Source organism: Choloepus didactylus, chromosome 22, assembly GCF_015220235.1.
Source record: "Choloepus didactylus isolate mChoDid1 chromosome 22, mChoDid1.pri, whole genome shotgun sequence".
NCBI lineage: Eukaryota > Metazoa > Chordata > Mammalia > Pilosa > Megalonychidae > Choloepus > Choloepus didactylus.
This window is the reverse complement of record NC_051328.1, coordinates 5,275,959-5,295,984: the sequence shown is the minus strand read 5'-3', so window position 1 is coordinate 5,295,984 and position 20,026 is coordinate 5,275,959. Positions and strand designations below refer to the sequence as shown.

The window sequence follows — 20,026 nt, the reverse complement described above, 5'->3', positions numbered from 1 at the left end:
GAGAGGAACCAGACCCAGAAGAGAACATTCTGTATGGAGGGACCATGAGAGAGCCTGTGGGGGCTGGAAATGTCTATGTGTGGATCTGAGTGCACACATATGTAAAAACTTGCCAGCCCGTGCACTTCAGATTTGCATACTTCCCTGTGTGCAAGTGAAACCTCAATGAAAAAAGGAAATGAAAAGAAACGCTTAAAGCACTTCCATTTCAGAGTCGTGGAGGTTGTGGCCTCTTTACTGAGCAAGTCTTTTCCTGGATTATTGGAATCATATTCCCCAAGCCCAGGTCTTTGGCTGGTTGCTTTTCAGCTGATATTGACTCATCGGTTCCCAAGCGTGGAGGATCCTGGGAGTATCTGCCGGTACCCGGAGTATGGCCTTTTGACGTCTAGGTGGTCCGAGGTGAGGATGGCATGGAGAGGGGTCTGCCGGGCCTTCGCTGTTCCCTATCACACTTGGAAAGTAAGGTTCAGATCTTCTTATGCCAGGGAATTGTTCTAGAATGGGATCCAGGACCCCCATCTTTCCCACTTACCCTTGGCCTGGTCCCGGTGAATTGCTTGACCCCTGAGCCTTGGTGCCCTTGTCTGGACACAGGCAGAATTGTTTCTGCCTCCCAAGGGCACAGAGAAAGTGCATTTGGCTGTGGAAACCTGGGAGGAGCTGTCTGTGGGCTTCAGTGTGGGAGTTCTGTCCGGGCCCCCGTGGGCCTGCTGCAGCCAGGAGTGGAGGGGAGGCCTGGGGAGGGGCGTCTGGGGGCCTGCTGGCACATCTAGGGTGGGAGTTTGATTCCCAAGTCTCTCCCAACAGAGCTGGCCATTGTGAAAGTGAAGCTCCTCCAGATGTCTGGCTGTTGGACACTCCACTTGTGCGAGAGCACAGGGTTTCAGGATGCAAGTCACTGCATTTAATCCTCACGACAACCCCATGTGGTTGTTATTATTTTCCCCATTTTTCAAAGGTTCAGCTGGGCTAAGTCTTTGCTACTCAGAGTTGGTCCCCAGACCCGCTTTCTCCTCCTGGCCTGCGAGCTCGTTAGAAATGCAGAATCTTGGGCCCCTCCCCGGACCTGCGGAGTCAGAGTCTGCATTTTACTAAGCTCCCGGAGCACCCGTGGACACCTTAGAGCCTGAGCAGCCCGGACCCTCGCAGGCGAGGCGTGAGCAGGCTGGGACACACTAAGGTTTGCCTTCCCTTTAGTAGCATGCCCTCGTTGGTGATCGTAATGTAAACAGGATGAAGAGAGTCACAGTGGCGCCCGGGCTCACACTTGGTAACATTGAATCCCTCAGCAGCACTATTGGGTGGGCGTGATTGTTATCCTCTCCCTTTCACTGCTGAAGAAACTGAGGATCAGAGAGGCTAAGTGACTTGTCCCAGGTCACACTGTATGTGGGAGGCAAAGAGCTTTCTGTGTTTGTGTGTGCGTGCGTGTGTGTGTGAAGAGGTGGGGATAGCGTGATGTGGAGAACTTGGGGAGATGGCTCTTGGCAGAAGCAGCAGATAGGACAGATTTGTCTAGGGAGAAATCAGGGGGGCTGGGGGACCCCAGGCCACCTCCTGGAAGGTGCTGTCCTACCTCCTTGTGGGGAGACTGTCTGGCCTTTTCTTCAAGCGTCAGCTCCGGGGCTCCCTCCTCCAAGAAGCCTTCCCTGATCCCCCCTCATAATCCGCGGCCCCCTTGCATGCTTGCAAAGCTCTTGCTCACTTTTCTGCTTTCACTCTCATCACATGGCCTGGCAATTTACTGGTCCATTTCTCTCTATGCCTTGCTAGATAGTGGGGTCCTTGAGGGCTGTGCCACTGGCTTTTTCATTAGTTCATTTTATAAAGCTGTATTGGAGTCCTGGCTTAGGCACAGGTTGTTCCATGCTATGTAATGTAGATGTGGTTCCCAGTCCCTGGGGGTGTAGTCCAGGGCGGAAAGCTCTTGTGGAACGAGAAATTCCAAGGGGAGTGACTTCATTCCTTTATTCATACCTTCATTCATTCAGCAAACGCTAGACACTGGGGTTATAGTGTAGGCAGGTCAGAAGTGCCCCTTGTGGAGCTCACAGCCCATTAGGGCTGTCCACAGCATCCGGTGCAGTGAAGGAGAACGGGGCCCAGGAGCAGGGTGCATCGGGCCCAGGAGCAGGATGCGTTGGGCCCAGGGTCCGTGGGGGAGGTGGAGCAGCTTCCTGGAGGAAGGCTTGACCTCTGAAGGAGCAGCCGGAGCCACAGGGAAGGACAATTCCAGAGCTGGGGGCTCTTAACTCCAAATGAGCACCGTGGTTAAAAGCAAGAAGGTTTGGTACGTGGCAAATGTGTATATCTTTGCAGAAGTGCAATTCCGTGCTTTTAAAATCAACTATCACCCAGCAAAGCATCTTCCTGATTCAGAACTTTCTCGAGCCGTGGGGTGTGGGCGCGTCCACTGCAGACGCTGAGCTCTGTCCTGCCTGCTCTGTAACCCTTGCTGCACTGCCTTGATGTTATCCCCCTGGCCTTTTGCCAATCCTCCGGTTGCATGATTTATCAAGCTTTCCTTTATTATCATTTTCAAGCATCTTATTGTAAAATAAAATACACAGAAAACCCCACAAAACAAATGGAGAGCTTAGCGAATTCTTACAACATGAACACCATTGAGACCACATCCCAGGTCTAGAACCAGAACTTTGCAGCCGTCCAGTAGCCCAGTGCCGGAAGCTCTCTTCCTCCATCCTGAAGAAACCACCAGCCTGGCGACTGGCGGTGATCACTTCTTTGCATCTTGCTAAAGTTGTGTCACCCAAGCGTGTCTCCTCACCGCTAGAGTTAAGTCTTTAGAGAGTATGAGGGAGGATTTAAACATCCTTTAAAACAAATCTCCCATCTGGAGGCCTCTGGTGTTTAGGCTGCTGGATCAACTGTTTTCCATGCTTGGCAGGTGCAGGTGGGGCAAGAAGGACGTTCTCGTGGCTCCCTGACATCAGACGGCCACAGGGTTGGATGAGAGGCTGGACAAGCGTGGGAGGGCTTAACGGTGGTCTGAGGAAGAGGAGCGAAGAGGAGCTGCTTGGACCGACCAACAGCATGGAGAGGGGAGGCTGACGGATGGCTCTCAGGGAGGAGACGGAGGCTCTGGACACCATTCTTTCTTTGACTGTGTCATTTGTAACTTGTTTCCTCTTTGGGAAATTAATCTCCTCACACCTGCTGCGGTAGGTAAACTGGAGTTTGCTGTAGGAGCTGCTCAGGGCGTGTGGGAGTCTGCGTCTTCGAGGCCATTCTCCCTTGGATGGATTGGGGTGTGGTGACCACTGAGTCAGGCTGACCCTCCTCACCTCTCCACCCGGGGGGGGGATTCGGAGGCAGGCGGTCACGGGCCTGGTTTGGTTTGAATTCTTGAGATCCCCAAGAATGTGCAGAAATGTGTTGAATTCTAGGAGTTATGGACAGGTGGGTTCTACAGTGGAGGGCCGTGAGTGATTTAAAATGCTGGGTAATTAAGGAGTGATAAACTTTAGGATGGACTGTGCAATCCCCAGTTTTCAGAGGCTCCTCATGACCTGAAAACTTGTTTCAAGCAGATGATGAAGCCCATCTCTTAGCAGGAGCTGGGTGGCCCGTCTTCTTGCTCACTGCTCAGACATTTGGGAAGCCCTGGGGAACTGACCTCCCTTCTCATCTTCCTTGGGGTAGGGAAGGTGGCTGTGGTCAGATGGATACGTTCCAAAGGGTTCCCTTGACTGCAAGTTTACAAACTCCCAAGTGAGGGTAGCTAGGAGGAGAACACAGGGGATGTTGATATAGCATGTTATTAGGCTGAGTGACTGCTACGCATCATAAACCTAAGGAACCCCCAACGTAATATTGAAAGTCAAGAAAACGAAGCTTTTTTGGGACTGGAAATTCTTGGCCTTAATTATTCATAAACATTTGTTGAAAGGCTGCTTTGCATTTGGCAAGGAGGATACAGAGGTGTTGGATCCAGTCCCTTCCTGGAGGGAGTCTACACAGTCTAATGGGAAAGAAAGAAAGAGAAAGAAATCACGGTAAGCGTCCAACGGGGCGAGCCATTTATAAGACGAACAGAACAACTGAGCACAAGTCTGGTTGTTGATTGTGTGGGGATGACGTGGACTGGGAATTCTGATCTGCTTTACTCTGGAGCCTAGAACTGGACAGTATTTAAGTGAGCTTTCCAAACTTTCACAAGATGCAGGCTTTAAAAAATACTTTAGAAGAAAACTCAAGTAATCATCCAGTCACATGGCTATCAGGTTCAGAAGCCTACTCACGCCTGCTCTCCCCTCATCGGGTGTTTCCCGATGTCCCCAATCCTGTCTGTTCCCCCTTTTCTGTCCCCTTTCCTTCATCATCAGCTGTCCCTGTAGGTACATTGCAACCGCCCCCTTCCCCTGGTGGGGCGCCCGCCGGCCTTTACCAGGTCAGAGCTGGGCTGGGCCAGGGGGACCCTGAGGTCCCTTCCAACTTGATGCTTCCCTGGGTCTGAGCCTCCAGGAAGGACGGGGAACGCTTGATCCAGGCACGCGATGAGGAAGCCAACTCTGAAGGGGGTGGCAGCGCACAGGGTCCTGTGTGACAGCGTGGGACTAAAGGTGGGGGGGGCTTGCAGGATTCTTTAGCTTTCAGGCCCCAAGGCTGTCCTCAGAAGACCTGGCTGTCCTGTGGCCTTGACTCTAAGATGCACATTTTGTCATAGTCTTAACGTTTCTGAAATTGGGAAGCATTTAGTGGCCATGAATATATAATGAAATGTCCTCTCTTCTTCCCTGCAAAAGCGGTCATTAAATTGGAGGTGTGTCTTAGACCAGTGGTCCTTGGCAATTGGTGGTGGGCTGGGCAGCGATGCAGGCTCCCTTTGGGGAACTAGATTATAAGCACTGGGATTTCCAGGATTTGAACACCTAGCTCTGGGCCTGTGTGATGGTCACAGCGGCATCTGGGGCCGTCTTTTCTAGACATACAAGCACACACGCACAAGTCTATTCTGAAATCCCTGGGCGCCCCAAACCTTCCAGTTGCCTCAGTGGGCTCTGACCCGAGCTTGCTGAAACACCATGTTTACCTCTCCTCCCTTGCTCACAGACCTTCCATGGCTCCCGTTTCTTCCACCTCAAACCCAAGCTTGGCCTGACCCAACTGGTCACTCTCCGCTCTGGCTCACGGCCACCCAGTTCCTTTCCGACCATCATCCTCTCCTCCAAGGCAGGGCTGACTGTGACTCCACTTCTGACTCACCTGAGCACCTAGGATGGGGCTGCGGGGGGTCACAGCCCTCTGGCTACCCTTGTTGGCCAAGGAAGGTTGCTAGGATTGCAGCGGAGAGCTGAGATCTTTCAGGATTAAGCATAGTCACTGGAGAGACTGCAGCCTTAAGAATGGCTAATTATTATTATTTTTAAACCAACTACAATTTACAGAGGGTGTGTAGGAAACGAGGCTCAAAAGAGCACACTCTCTAAACGAGGGTTAATTAGAAGTCTTCCCAATAGCTAGTGCTTCATCAGCAACAGAACAGCGTGTAAATAAATCTAATTTCCCTCCAACTCCGCGCGTCACAAGCTTAATTACAGCAGCCCCAATGTGTGCGTGTGTGTTTTTTTCATTAGCGAAAGAGGGTCATTATTAGCCATGTCTGGTAAGAATTATGATGAAGAGGCCGGTTCTACCCTCGATAGGTGTCCTCAGAGAGCGGAGAGGAACTTTCCGTGTGAACTAGAGTTTCCAATTAAGGTGGCTGGAAGGAAGCAGGAAGCGGCCACGCAAATTAGAAAAAGATTACAGAAAGGTAAAAAGCAGGGGGGTGGGAGGGTTCTGGAAGGCTTGGTTAATTACTGTGCAAAGGAAGAGTTCCTTTTGGGGGCTGCACCCGCTTCCCCCCCCCCCCCCGAGAAATCCTGGGGCTCAAAAGCTCCCTCTGGGGTCCTCTCCAGAGAGCTGCAAATGAGACATGGGCTTGGGGGTGGGTGGGGGTGGGACAGGGTCTGATCGCCTCCACCCACCTTTGTAGACGGCTTTTTGCAGAGGGGAGAGCTCTGTCACCAGATGTCCCCTGTCTACACTGTCGGTCTGTCGGTGAGCGCTGAGCTGTCGCAGAGAGCGTATTGTTCTAGAAATAAGGAGCTGAAAAGCCCGAGTCAGAAATTAGTTAACACAAAGAAAGGCGAACCCTACAGGCCAAGTTCCAATTGTCTGCAGGAAGTGCCGTGCCCAGGGGGCCTTTGAGGGGGGATTTAAGTCCATTCCGCCTGGCACTTGCTGAGCGCTGTTGGCAAAAAAGTTTTTTCTTTCCTTCCGCCCCTGCCCCCCAGCCCCATGGCGTTTCCGTTCTTTGCTGAGCAGTGCAAGAGGCTGCCCCTGGTGGCGCTCATAAATCTCCGGTGCTCCCGAACTCACCGGGGCTGCACAGGCTTGGTGCAGCTCAGACGTCTGCCTGGTCTGCCCAGCAGCTGCAGCCAGAGCAGGGAGCAACTCCGGCAGCCCTCCCAGTGGGAGAGGAGCCGGGGGCCGTGGTTCATCTGGGCCCCTCAATGGGTGTTAGGCTGGGTGCCTTCCGGGATGGGGGGCTCTTTTTATTCCAAAGCAGCCTGGACCCTGGAGCAGTCCTGATCAGCATGTTAGCTGAGCATCTACTAAGTGCTAAATAGTTACTGCATTAAACAGACATGGCTGCGGGCCCCCTCTGTGTTAGGCATTAGGGATCAATCAGTGACCCAAGGTTCCTGCCCCGCTGGTGCTTACAGGAGCCCTCCAGCAGCTTCCCAAACTCCACACCCTGTCTTTATAAAACCTGACCCCTCCCACGAAGGGCTGCTGGATGCCCAGGGGGCCTGAGCAGGGTCCCCTTGGGGGGTGCAGTTGGGGCAGGGTCTGTCGAAGTCAGGCAATGTACAGCTTGTGTCACAGCTCTGCCCGAATTCTTGGACTTCCTCTGGGGTAACGAATAGGGTTGGGGTAAGACGCTGTGGCACGGTCAGCCCTCTCCATCCAGCCTTGTTTTCCATGAGCTTGATTTGGAGGGCAGTGCGCTGACACTCGGCCAGGGGAGCCCCATGGGGTAGGACTAGGGGTCCCGAGACACTGGCCCTCTCAGGGCGGCCCGGTCCTCTTCACCGCACACCTGGGTGGCATTTTTATCCTTCCTTCAGGGCTAAGACTCAGTGGTTCAGGGGTTCAAAGACGGTGGCCCCAGTGCCACTGCATGGAAGGCTCCAGACACCTGTCTGGCAGGATTGGGCTGTTGCTGCAGATCCTGTCATTTCAGTAAGCAAAGACCATGCTTGCCTGCTGTTGTCATTTTCTCTCCTGATACTGGACACCAACGTGATTTTGGCATATAATTTAATCTTGGGTAAATCAGAAAACTTGCCTGGTTCTGATAACAGTGGGATTCGAACCCAGGTCCGACCTCCCAGCCTGGGCCTCAGGCCTCGGTACTTTGCGTAGAGCTGGGCACCTCTCGCTAACGGTAATGTTGTTTGAAAATATTTGCCAATGAGATTGTTGTTGCTGTCATTAGCATTTCCAAGCCCGCAGGCATTTAGTTATTCCCGTTCTGGTCAATCAGCCTTTTTGTTTTTCTTTCTTAAAATTTTATTGTGATAGCCTACATATTATAAAATTCTCCACTTTAACCATTTTTAAGTCTATAGTTCATTGGTGTTAATTACATCCATGGTGGTGTGCTACCATCACCACCACCTGTTACCCAAACTTTTTCATCACCCCAAACAGAATCTCTGCACCCATTAAGCAGTAAGGCCCCATTCCCCGCCCCCTGGTAAACCCCTCATCTACCTTCTGTCTCTGAATTTCTGTTGCCCATAAGATATTACCAAGTTGAATTATTTTAAAGTGTGTTGGCTCCCAGACAATCTTTTCTTGTAAATGATCACCCCTAATGGATCTTTAGTCTGGATTTTCCACATTTACTTTAAATCCAGATATCTGCACAATTGCAGCTCCTTCCGGAGGGCTCTGGCCCCATCCCTTTCTGATCAGGATTTGATGGTGCGCCCTGGCCTTCTTCAGGCCCTGCGCCCCCTGTGTGACCGCAGCCCATGGGCCTTTCTGTTCTTGGAATGCACCGGATTCTCCAACACCCCAGGTTCCTTTGGGTTCCTTTGGGCTCCGCCTGGCCTCAGGACCCCTCCACTGGGCCTTCCCTGACCCACCTGCCTGAAGCCGGCCTCTGCCTGTCGTGGTCACATCGCCTGTTTTATTTCCTTGTTCAAAGTGCTGATCCCTGGCATAAATGATTTTGTTTTTCTCTTGATGCATCTGCTGCCTTTCTCCCCAGCAGAGGGTGAGCTCCCTGAGGCAGCTGTCATTCTCTGCTGTATCCTAGCACCGGCCCATCCTGGGGTCATGGTAAATAGAGGCCCAGTGGTGTCTGCCCTGCTCCTGCCGCGCTCTCGGACGTGGGGAGTCGGACTTGCCCCGGGGCCTTGCTTCCTTCATGTCCGGCGTCCGCAGCCTTTGATTCAGCGCTGGCAGCTGGCAGAGACGAAGGGGTCTCCCCGAGGAGCTGCTTCCCAGAAACGTCCAGCTCACTTCCCCCACCTGGCCTCCCCCAAGGACAGGCTCATTCAAGGGCTTCTTGGAAACTCTCCTGCTGTGGCCCCTGGAGGTGGGGACACTGTGGAGCTGGCCGTTGGCTGTTCAGCAGCTAGTGACAAAACCCGGGAAGCATCCCCAGTCACGCCCGGGAGCGGAAACCCTCCTTTGCTATTTGGTGCACGAGAAAGAGGAGAGGAAGTCGCTAGCTGAGAATTCCCAGAATGGGGATTTCCTAAAGTTTTCCCGGGATTGGTGGGTGTGAGGATGAGGCCCCGACATGACTCGGCCTGGGCAGGAGCGGGGCTGGCGAATGTGCACGCTCGCTGGTGACACCCGGAGCTGGGGCTGGAGGGCTGCCCTGCACCCACGGGTCAACACCGAGACTCTCGTCCACACCAGCTTTGTCTTCCGTGACGGCTGCCCGGATGGGGAGGGAAGGGAGAGGAAGGGTGGGCCACCCTCAGACCTGACTCCCTGCTACTGCGCCGAGCGTGCCCCTTCTCTTGCTTACTCACCACCCTTTTCTTGGGACTCATTGTCACCTGTCTTGTTAAAATACAGATTCCCAGGCCCCACCTCCCAGGAGAGCCTGAGGGGCGGCCGGATCAGCATCTACATCTGAACAGGTGCCGCCCTCCAGGTGTGCTGAGACAGGTGCTCCTTTCAAGGGCACCTCCAGACGCCCAGCCTGGGAGAGTCTCCTTAATGCAAAGACTCCCAGGCCGAACCCGTTTGCAAAGCCAGGAAAACTCTTCTAAGATAAAAAATCCTCCTCCCTCCCCAGTTCATGAGGAGGCCTGCTCACTTTTAAGATGAGTTGTGATTTTCCACTAGATGAAGCTTTAAAGGCAGACTCTCAAAATGATCCCCGGAAGAGATGGCCACAGCGCAGGGCTGAGCGGAGCCACGTGTAGAAAGGGTTCAAATCGTCATGCGGTGCCAGATTCCATCCTTGTCAACTTATGGCCGTGTGTGTCCATAAATGCAGAAGGGACACGCGTGATCTCATTCACCTGAGGGTCACAGCGTGTATCTCTGGGCAGTGAGATTTCAGGTGATTTTTGCTTTTTTCTTTATACTTCTTGTATGACTTGTACTTTGTACATGAGTCTCTGTAATCCTGGTAATCAGAAGCAACAGTAAAGCCTCATTTTTTTGGTGGAAAAGAAAGACAGCCAGGAGTACAGAAACAGTTCCAGGGAGAAAGCCGGGTGGGGCAGCAGATCAGACCAAGATTGGGGTATCCGGGTGCCCGTTGGAAGTGTGGGTGAGCCCCCAGCTGGCATGGGTCTTTCCTGCACCCCTGCCCAGGGTGCGTGCGTCCTGCATGGTGGAGGTGTCTGTGGGACCTCACTCCCCCAGGCCCTGTGTTTGGCAGATCTTGGTGGTAGGCTGGGCACCCTTCGGGAATGGTGCCTTGGCTTGAGAAGGAGGTGACACTTCTGTACTGCTACTTACCAGCCTCGTCCCTGTGGAAGCTCGGGGTTCTCCATGTGGGAATGCTCCCGGCTGTAGCTTTGCTGTTCACCCCTTTCTGCACTGAAGGGGGTGGGGGTCCCTGGTGGCGCTCAGAGCCTGGTGTCCTGGGGAACCCCATCCATGTTCTGAAGGAGCGCCCGTCTCTTGGAGACTAGGCAGAGCAGGGCTTGAGTCCCTGCTCTGCCGTACTCTGTGGGGGATCTTCTCCTTTTTGGGCCTCAGTTTCTCTGTCTGTCATGGAGGTTGGCAGTAGTCCCTGTTTCAGAGGGCAGGGGTCACAGTGGGTGCCCGTCAAGATGCCTTCCCTCTTTCTCCTCCCCGCACAGAACACGGGCGTGGTTGGAAAGATTTCCTTAAGGTGTTTTGGACCCTGCTCTGGCTACGTTTGTCTGCCACAGTGATAATCGGACATCACTGGTGTGGTTTCTTAGCAGCCGGCTCCTTCCGGTCAGCCCGGCCATCAGATGCTGTCCTATGGAGAGAGGGCGGGTGATTTTTTCCATTCGATGTGCCCTCGTGGAAGAGAGCCAGGGATGCCTTTTAGGGAGTACCTGGCTTCTCTTTATTTTAGACTGTTTTCCAGACTCATCTCCCCAAAGATGGTTTTCCAGACATAACCGTGACTCACAATCTTGGTCTACCCACAGGAGGGTCAGAAAACTGGTGAGAAGTCAGAGTTGGAGGATTGAGTTTTTTAAAAAGACCTGAAGGTGGAAAATCTGCTTGAGAATGATGCTGAGTGTTGTCCAGCAAGGAGGCCTCGGGGATCTGCTTAAAGGAATGATATGGACGACTTTAATTCCTCTCGGTCTCTCCACAAAGGCTCATTCATTCAACAAATGTTTATTGTGCACCTGCTCTGTGCCAGCCCCTGTTCTAGGAGCTGGGGACTCCCCAGTGAAGGAAAGAGACAGAATTTACACACTGCTGAATGTCTCCAAGTACATGTATTTTCTGAAGCAGGGGCTTCCCTGCCCCCTGCTGTCATGGATGGAGGGGAAGGCGTGCAGGGCAGGGGTGGGGGTGTGTGTGGGTGGTGGGATTGGCAGTGTGGGTTCTAGTCCTCGCTCTGTCTCTAACCTGCCCTGTGGCCTGAGGACAACGCTTTGGGCCTTAGATTCTTAAAAAGCTGTGGCTGGATTGACTTCTTTCCGCTGTCCCTTTTCCATCTAAAGTTCTGTGTGTCCTCTGGGATTCTCCAGTTCATTCACCCAACCATTTGTTGTTGTTGTTGTTTTATCGTTTAAAAACTAGTTGACTCAGCAATAGTTTTTTTTTTTTTTTATTATTAAGTATTTCAGATATACAAAAAAGAATAGCGACCACCCAGGACATGCCTTTCAGCTTGAGGAACAGAGCAGCCCCCACCCAGGGGCCCTCACCCAGCAGACCCCACCCCATGGAGCCCCTGATTGCTCTGCTCTTCTTTTCCCCGGGGTTTGGCATTTATCATTTCCTTGTATGTCTTTCTCTTGAAATATGTATGAATGATCCATAAATACTATTTGTTGGTATTTACTGTTAAATTGGTATTAAATACTATTGTTGGTATTTTAAAACTTTACATAAGTATTGTATTTTACCATTTTTTCATATTTTTACCTGTAGCAGCTTGCTTTTTTTTAAGTTTGCAAGATTAATTCATGTTGTTACATGTTTCATTAATTTTACTTAATCAATTTTAATTGCGGCTTGGTGTCCGCTGTGCAAATGTACCACAATTTATCAATTGATCTCCTGTTAATGGAGATTTGGATGCTTTCTAATGTTTTTGGCTGTTATAAATAATTCTGCAGCAGATATTCTAACAGTGAACTCTCACAGACACGAGTTTTCTGCACTTAAGTCTCGGGGTGGAATACCTGGTCGAGAAGTGTGGCTCAACCCCCTGGCTCCCTCCCCTCTTTGCTCTCCCTGGTCTCAGCTTCACTTTGGGTAACTTCTCAGGAATGCTTCTTTCCCGGTGGTTCTAGGAAATGTCTTGGGGATTGTGCCTCAGTGACCCCACTTGGGCCAAGTGCCCATCCCTGAGTGGGCAGGCCTGGGTCACGAACCTGCCTTGGGGTTTGGGGTGGGGCCAGCCCCAAGTGAGTCTCAAACTGGGAAGGATACGGAGGACTTTAATTCATCTCAGTCTCTCTATAGGCTCATTCATTCATTCGTTCATTCAACAAATGTTTATTGTACACCTGCTCTGTGCCCGGCCCTGTTCTAGGAGCTGGGGACTCCCCAGTGAAGGAAAGAGACAATTTACGCTCTCCTGAGTGTCTCCAAGTACATGTATTTTCTGTTATTGGATGGAGGGGAAGGCGTGCAGGGCAGGGGTGGAGTGTTGGAAAACCAGGATGCCGTGGCTGCGGGAGGAACCTCCCAGGGCAGGTGGGCCCCATGTGGGGGAGGAAGCAGCCCTTTGCCCTCTGAGCTTTCTTAGGAAGTACCCACAGCAGTGTGTGAGCAGGTGAGATGTGCCCAGGCTTTTGCTTCGCCTTAGATTTAGGTGCACAACCCAAGGCTTGATCTTCAGCTTGTCCCTTTTAGAGATGGGGGCCTAAGGCTCTGGGAGCCTCAGCAGATTCCCCGTGGTGTCTGCGGGACCCGTTGCACCTAGGAAGATAATCTGCCCTTTGCCCCACGCTTTCTCCCCACCCCTAGGGGCCAGCCTGTTCCTTTAGGTCTCCTTGAATCCATCCTGCCATTTTACAGGTGGCAGGACCAAGGCTCAGAACGGGGGGGGCTGGCCTTGCACCACCTTTGTTTTTAGTCACTCAACTCATCTAATGCCCCTTGACAGAACGCTGATGTAGGATGTTGTTACAGATGGAGAAACCGAGGCTCAAAGAGGGGGAACATCTGGCCCAAATTCGTGCATGCCATTAGGGATAACAATTTAGGCATCTCCTGAGACCCTTCCGATGCTGCCTGCCCTTTCCGAATGCTGGGGCATTCCTGTGTGCGGGGTGGAGCTGGCCTTGCTGCCCAGACCCCACTTGCATCTTCGCCATGGCGAGGATAGAGTCCACCAGCTCCCCTATCCCTCCGGCTTCATCCCCGCGGGCTCCCCACGGAGAGTCCTTCCCTGTCTTTGATGCAAATTCTTGCACTTGCCTGATAATATTCTGGGCTCCTCTTACCACGAAGGGTCAGCTGCAAGGCATCTCGGCAATTTATGATTCTTGAAAATTCTGTTTGGTGACATGAGTTAGCGTTTAATAGACACCCTGCCACCTCCTTTCTCCCTATTGTGACAAGCTCCTGGCAGATTCCTTTTGAGACTCAGGGTAATTGCCCCACGCTGCGGACAGGGAGACCACGTTGCGCTCGAGTGCGTCTCAAAAACGTCTCCACAATAGACGGTCAGGTACGAGTTTGCTTGGCTTCAAGGTAATGATTTAAACTTAATTTGACCCTTGATGAGGGAGCCCGTGTTTCTGGTCGGACGCAGTCTTTCAGTTTGGGTTGCCTGCCATGCCTTCAATGGTAACACAAATAATTCCTTCGTAACAAGTGCCTTTCAGAAGATGTCTGCTGCTGACAGCTAATATAGAATTATTGCCCCTGAATGCATTTCTGTAATTACTTCCCAGAGATCTGTCTTTGTGTTAGAAGACATTTCACACTTTAGTAACATAAGTGTTCGGGGAGAGCACGAGCAATAATTATGAACAGTCTTTCCGTGAAAATAAACCTAAAAAAATTATAAAAGCTAATGCTAAAATTGGTTAGAGTCAGGGAGGAATTTCATTTGAATTTGATTCATGTATATTTATTCCAAGTATAATAGCCTTTCGTGTATGGAACCTTTTTTTTTTTGTTGTTAAATTTTTTTAAACAAAAGCAATAATGATACAAAGAGCCTGCTTTCTAATTTTTGAGCGATACAGAAACTGAAAACTGATTATAAGTGACAAGTTGCTTGAGACGGAATAAAGACGCGTCATCTCAGAACCCTGATAGGAGACGTTTGCGGTAATGGGAAATGAAATGATTCACAGTGTGATCAATAAAAAATTAGCAGCATTTAATAAAAGGTTTCTGCTTCATGTTGACTAAAGAACATCGCAAGCAGTTTGAAATTGGAGTTAAGTGATGGTTGGAGGATGCGCCTGTGGGGGGAAGTGGGGGGACGTGTGTGTGTATAGATCACGCTGTATTGGCTCTGTCGTAGAGCTCGCAGCCTGGCCCTGTGGTGGGCCTGGAAGTTTCCTTTGCGTCTGCCCACCTGACCTCTGATCTGTGGCTAATCCTCCAAGTGCGGCCGTGGGCTCCTAATTGTGTCGGAAAGTGTCTCTGCGCATCCGAGGCCACCCCAGGTGGAGCCCGCGTCAGTCCCCTGGCCTGGGATGGTGCACCCCGTCCGAGGGTTGGCCGCCTGGGGCCCCCGTGGCAGAGGGTGTTTGTATTGCCTGGGCTGTTGGCTTTGGTTTCGTTGGCTGCCTCCGGGATCCAGGTTGCTGGAGACATCCTGGAATATCTTACAGCCCACTTGTGGGACTCCAAACACCCTCTTGGGGTCTGCAGGGAAATCCAGAAAGCTGGCAGACCTTAGCAAGTGGGCAAGGTTCAGCGGTGGAGAGGCACCTGTGGTCCCCCAAAGCCGCTGGCTGCTTGTGTGCATCCTTGGAGGTGGGCTGGGGCCACCCTACCCACCGCCTCGGCAGGGGTTTCAATCAGAGCCCACTTCTTGAAAGCCAGGGATGTCGCCATTCGGCGTCTCCCTCAGTAGAAACAACGTGGGGAAACCACTCCATCAGGCACGCTCCCTTTTCTCCAGGCGCCCCTTCCGTACTCCCCGGAACACAGCGCGCACCGGGCTGTCTCCATGCCCAGCAGTTTGTTAATTTTTAAAGGCTTTGCACAGCCTCTCCAGTGTGGCTGCAGGGAGAGGGGGGTCCCTGCCTCCCGGGCCCTCCAGGGGCTGGACCGGGAGAGCTGGGGTCGGAGTTGGGAGACCTGGGGGGCAGCTGGCCTCTGGGCTGGTGGCTGCAGAGTACAAGGGCAGGGAGCCCTTTCGACGCCCTCGTGCTGGGCCAGAGGGCAGGACCGGGGCCTTTCCTGGCTTTATCCTGGCCGTGTCCCCCTCCCCCCAGAGACCCAGACCCTCTGCAAATGGATGTTCCAATATTAGAACAGGCTGCTGCATTCACTCATTCATTCAACACAGCCTTCTTGAGCCCCTGCTTTGTGCCAGGCCCTGTGTGGGGTGCTGGGGGAGTGGGGGCAGAGGTGGGGAAGCAGGGTGACTGTACCCTACTGGGGTTTACTCCCTGGCACAGGAGGCCATTAGATCTCCCCACCAATAAGAGCACAATGACAGCTGTGATTACAGTTGGGATGAGAGAGCAAAGGAGAGGGGCCCAGTAGGGCTGAGAGCCCATATGGGGGGCCCAGCCCCATGGGGGGAGAGTCACTGAGCTGAGCCTGGAAGGAGTCGGCCAGGTGAACTTTTGCAGGCTTTTCAGAGCCACAGCCCACATCTTTCTGTAGAAGCACTGCTGTGTGGGGTCTCAGTGTCTAAAGCCGACGGAAGCAGGGCCTCTTGGTGTAGAGGTGGCTCATCTGCAGTCTGCCCCCGGGCCTGCCCTGGCTCTGCACTCCGTCACTAAGGAGGATTGTTTTAAAAATTGCTGCCACCAAATCCACCCCAGCGGAGGCCACGGAGGCCCGGATTTGCCTGGGTCCCACAGCGAACGGGACGTGGCCCTGGAGCTCTGGCTCCCCGCCTGTACCGTCTGTGTTTGCCTTTGACCCCAAGCCACATGTCCCTAGCCCGGTCACTGCCTCTGTCTTTAGGGACAAAGGCCTCCCCCGGCCCCTTTCCTTCTACCCACGGGACTCCTCTTTCCACGATGGCCACCAGGTGCTGATTTGCACCCCGACATCCTCGCCTTGGGTTCTGCTCCAGGACCGGGAGTAATTAGGAGTGTCAGGCTGGAGCGCCGGCCACAAATTAGCTGTATTTATCGGGCTCCCCATGCTGCCTGGCCATCCCCGGCCCAGCCTTGCTCCTCTACCTCCTCCTTCCCGGCGGCCGGCAGAGACAAAGCGTGACAGCGAGGAGAGGGCTGGATGGTCACAGCCTCAGGAGGTCACGAGGAGGTAACGGCATACAATTTTCATGGTTCCAGGGTGGTTCTGCCCGACTGTTCTTCATTACTGCATGCGGTGAGATCAGTTTTATTAAGACTGTAAGGCTTAGAGGAGAGACTCCGTTAACTACTTGCCGGAAAATATAATTCTGTTTTCTTTTTGGTAGGGGTGTTTGTGATTGCTTTTTCTTCCTGCTTGCTTCCTGTGCCTCGTCCTTCTCTCCCTCCCTCCCTTTCGCCATCCTGCCCTTCCCGCTCCTTCCTTCCCCGTCAGAGTTGGGAGCTGCGTCCAGGAGTGGTGCGTCCAGCTCTGCTCGCCTTTGTGGGCTGGCCTCAGCACTTGAGCAGCTGTGGGGAGGGCAGCATCACTCGTTCGTTTGTCCATTCATTCATTCATTCATTCACTCAGCAGCCTTTATGAACAGCTGTGGGGAGGGCAGCATCATTCATTCATTTCTCCATCCATCCATCCATTCATTCATTCAGCAGCCTTTATGAACAGCTGTGGGGAGGGCAGCATCATTCGTTCATTTGTCCATCCATCCATCCATTCATTCATTCAGCAGCCTTTATGAACAGCTGTGGGGAGGGCAGCATCATTCATTTGTTCCTTCCTTCCTTCCTTCATTCATTCAGCAGTCTTTATGAACAGCTGTGGGGAGGGCAGCATCATTTGTTCATTCGTTCATTCATTCTTTCATTCATTCAGCGGCCTTTATGGAACCCCCATAAAGGGCAGGGTGCTTGCGACAGAACGTCAGCCTCACCTGCTTGGGGAACTTTGTTTTGTCCTTTGGTGCATCTGCAGCACCTACACAGCAAATGGCTCACAGTGCTCAGTACACATCGGTTGAATGACTGAGATGTGCGGTTTTTGTGCCTGACGTGGCTCTAGGCTGTGGGGGGCTCACAGCTGACCAGGGCCTGGGGTGGCAGGGACCCAGAGCAAAGTCACTCGGGTGGTGTCCCCACAGGGGGCCCCCGCCACCTGAGTGGGAGGTGGTGTCATCCTCATTTTCCAGGTAAGGAAACCGAGGCTCCGTGATGTGCCCAAGTTCACACAGGACTGTACTTGAACCCAGGTCCTCAATCTCTGAAGAAGAGACACTTTCCTCATGGCCCAGCCAACTTCCCTGACCAGTGGGGAACTTGCATGTCACCCAGGGCTGAAGGGGGCCTGGGCAGCTCTTGTGGGGTGTGCCCCCGGTGGAGGCCCTCTGCAGGCAGCCCCCAGACCTCATCTGATCTGGCTTTCCCAGGTGTGTCGTTTGGCCCACACCATGTTTCTTGAAACTTGAATCAACATTTAAAAATCTACAGATTTCACATAAAAATGTGGATTTCCTTTTTTAATACAAAACAGCAGATCTGGTTGCACTGGGCTTTGCTTTTCCATATGATGCATAGGAGGGTTGAGCAGGGGCCACCCCCTTGGGGGGATTGCATGCCCTCCCGTGATCACCCCGAGACCTTGTCCAGCCCCTTCCACTCATTTGCTTAACCTGAGGGCATTCGTTGTAGGTGTGTTTGGTCCGTTTGTCATCCCAGTGACACAGTGCGCTCTTTCATCCATTGGAGCCTCAGTTTCCCTGGGAGGACCTAGTCCCTCATCGCCAGCCAAGCCGGGGCAACCCAGGGGGCTTGTGTGATACAGCCAAGGTCAGGGTCAGTGTGTCAGACTGACATGGCTTTGAAACTCCATCCGCGGAGCCACCTTCATCGATGAGAGGGCAACAGGTGCTCGTCCTGCTGACAGTCATCCGGAAGTTGCTTCCTCCTTAAAGAAGTGGAACTTGGACAGCAAGTTAAGTGTTAAACTATTTGCCTACAGCTCTGCTGCCAAGGGGACCCCTTAGGCTGAGTGTTAGATGTTACCCCGCTGCTGTGCACTGCAAATATTTTAAACCTGAACATAAACAATGGCTGCCTCACAGGATTTGTGGCCGGCCATGGATGGCACCAGCTGAGTCCCAATTGGGGTGGGCCAGCTCCTTGCCTGGCCCCGGCCCAGCCCCTCTTGCCCATTCAGCCCCGACACTTCTCCACCCAACAACGCAAGTGAGAGAGCGTTCGTGAAGACGTTTGCTCTCCCACAGGCAGGGGCCAGGCCGAGCCGAGGGGGTTACCCCCTCACCTCGTCTTGGATGTCTGCTCCCATCCTTGCCCCTGGAACGTGCTGCTCGTGAATCTGTTTGCGGGAAGCACAGGGGCTGTCAGGATGGAGGATGTACTTTCTATTTTTAAAAAAGCTTTGCTCCACGGTAAACACACTGAAATCAGTATATCAGTATATCCTGGACTCTGTTCTGTTAGGAGCCTCCAAACATATCGAGGGGGAGAGCAAAGGAAAAGTGGCTTGTAAGCTGTAGAGGAACGTCATTTTATCCTGTCTCCCAGGCCTTGGCACAGGGCCTGGCACAGAGAGCAGTAAGATATGCTGCTGCTTCGTGGAGAAGGCCCTGAGGGCTTGCCATTGCTCACGGCCCCCCAGCCGGGGAGGAGAGCCAGGACTTGAACTCAGGGCACTCTCTCCTGGTCTGGTGGATGTTTTTTTTTTTTTTTTTTGGTGGACATTTCCGTGCCTTTCAAGGGGTGTGTGTCCTGGCTTTCCACAACTCAGGAGCAGGTGAGCCCTCTAGCTGGGAAAGCTTTAACTCTTGTCTGGGTCTTAAAGCTGCACCTTTGGGCTGAATATAAAAACAGCAACACGACAGTAATTGTAGCTACTGTTTTTTCAAGTTTTATTTTGGGCCAGCTATCGAGGTTTGTAGATGGAACCTGGTTACAACCATTTAGCTTAATTAAATGAGACTCAGAGGCAGTTAGTGACCTGTCCGAGGTCCCCCAGCTGCTGAGCGTTAGGGGCAGTGAGGACCCGAACCCAGGCAGACGGATGCCACAGCCTGTGATGGTTTTCTGTTCTTCCTCTGTCATCCCCACTGTCCCTGGAACGTGAGCCCAGCGGTCTGCTGCTTACGTGTGTCATTACTTAGTAATCGTCCTTATTTCAACACCTTGGTTTTGTCAGCGCCCCCGGACTCCCCTCACGGCATCCCCGATGCTTCCTGTGCAGTTGGGTTCCCTGCTCAAGCCCCAAGTGTGCCTCGAATTCATTGTCTGCTGGTTCCGATGTCTGCCGAGTGGATGGCGTGCTCTCTGCCCAAGCTGGATTGGGAGGAGAAAGGAGAAGCGTGGAACCTTCCCGGGACTGCGTGCCCCTCCCGCGGCTGGCCTCGGCTGCCTCCTGCCTCTCCAGTGCCCTTCCCTCCCGCCTGGCTCCCCCTTCCTGCCTGCCCGGGCTCTGGCCTCCTTTGGCTTTTCCGCACCCCACAAGCCCCCTGAAATTCTCCCGTGTGGGTGGTACCCAGCGTGCCCGCAGTCCTCGCTAGCGTCGTCTGGGTAAGGCTCACCTGTGCCTTGCCAGGAGAGGCAGGACGCGTGTCTCACGTCACAGAAGGCATCGGTGCCCAGGCAGGGGAAGTGACCTGCTCAAGGTCACTCAAGGGGGTGGTTTGTGGGGTACTAGAGCCAAGACTGGACCCCTGGTCCCTGCTGTTTCCACGGCTGCAGACACTTACCAGCCGCACCACCTCTTTGACATCCTTTTGTTCCTCTTTTTACCCACTCACCTGCCCCCTGTCAATTAAGCCTCTTTCCTGTGCCAGGCTCTGTGTGGGCTTTGAGGCCATCAAGATGAGTAGGACTGGGAGTGCCGTGGGTTGTCGCAAGGGTGCGTGCACTGTGCCTGGCATGCGGTGGACGCTCAATAGGAATTTGGGGAAAGGAGGAACGTGTGTGGTTCTTGACACTGGGACACTGATCTTAAGCCTCTCAAACTCTGCCCTCATTTGCTGGGCGGATGGAGGCTGCTTCCGGCCTCTTGCTTCCACCGTGTGGGCACTCAGCCCTGG

The 20,026-nt window shown here is 53.0% G+C and overlaps 1 protein-coding gene across 3 annotated transcripts in view; it reads left to right on the top strand.

Moving 5' to 3' along the window:
• The window catches only part of ZNF423 (zinc finger protein 423), a 324,179-nt gene that overhangs the window by 77,602 nt on the left and 226,551 nt on the right, over positions 1 to 20,026 (top strand). The window contains exon 1 of one of the 3 annotated variants that reach the window (XM_037815986.1): positions 200 to 402. The exons of the other annotated variants lie outside the window; for them this stretch is intronic. The gene's annotated coding sequence lies outside the window, so the exon portion shown is untranslated. Of the gene's footprint in view, positions 1 to 199; positions 403 to 20,026 lie in introns of those variants that run through there. 3 annotated transcript variants of the gene reach the window in all.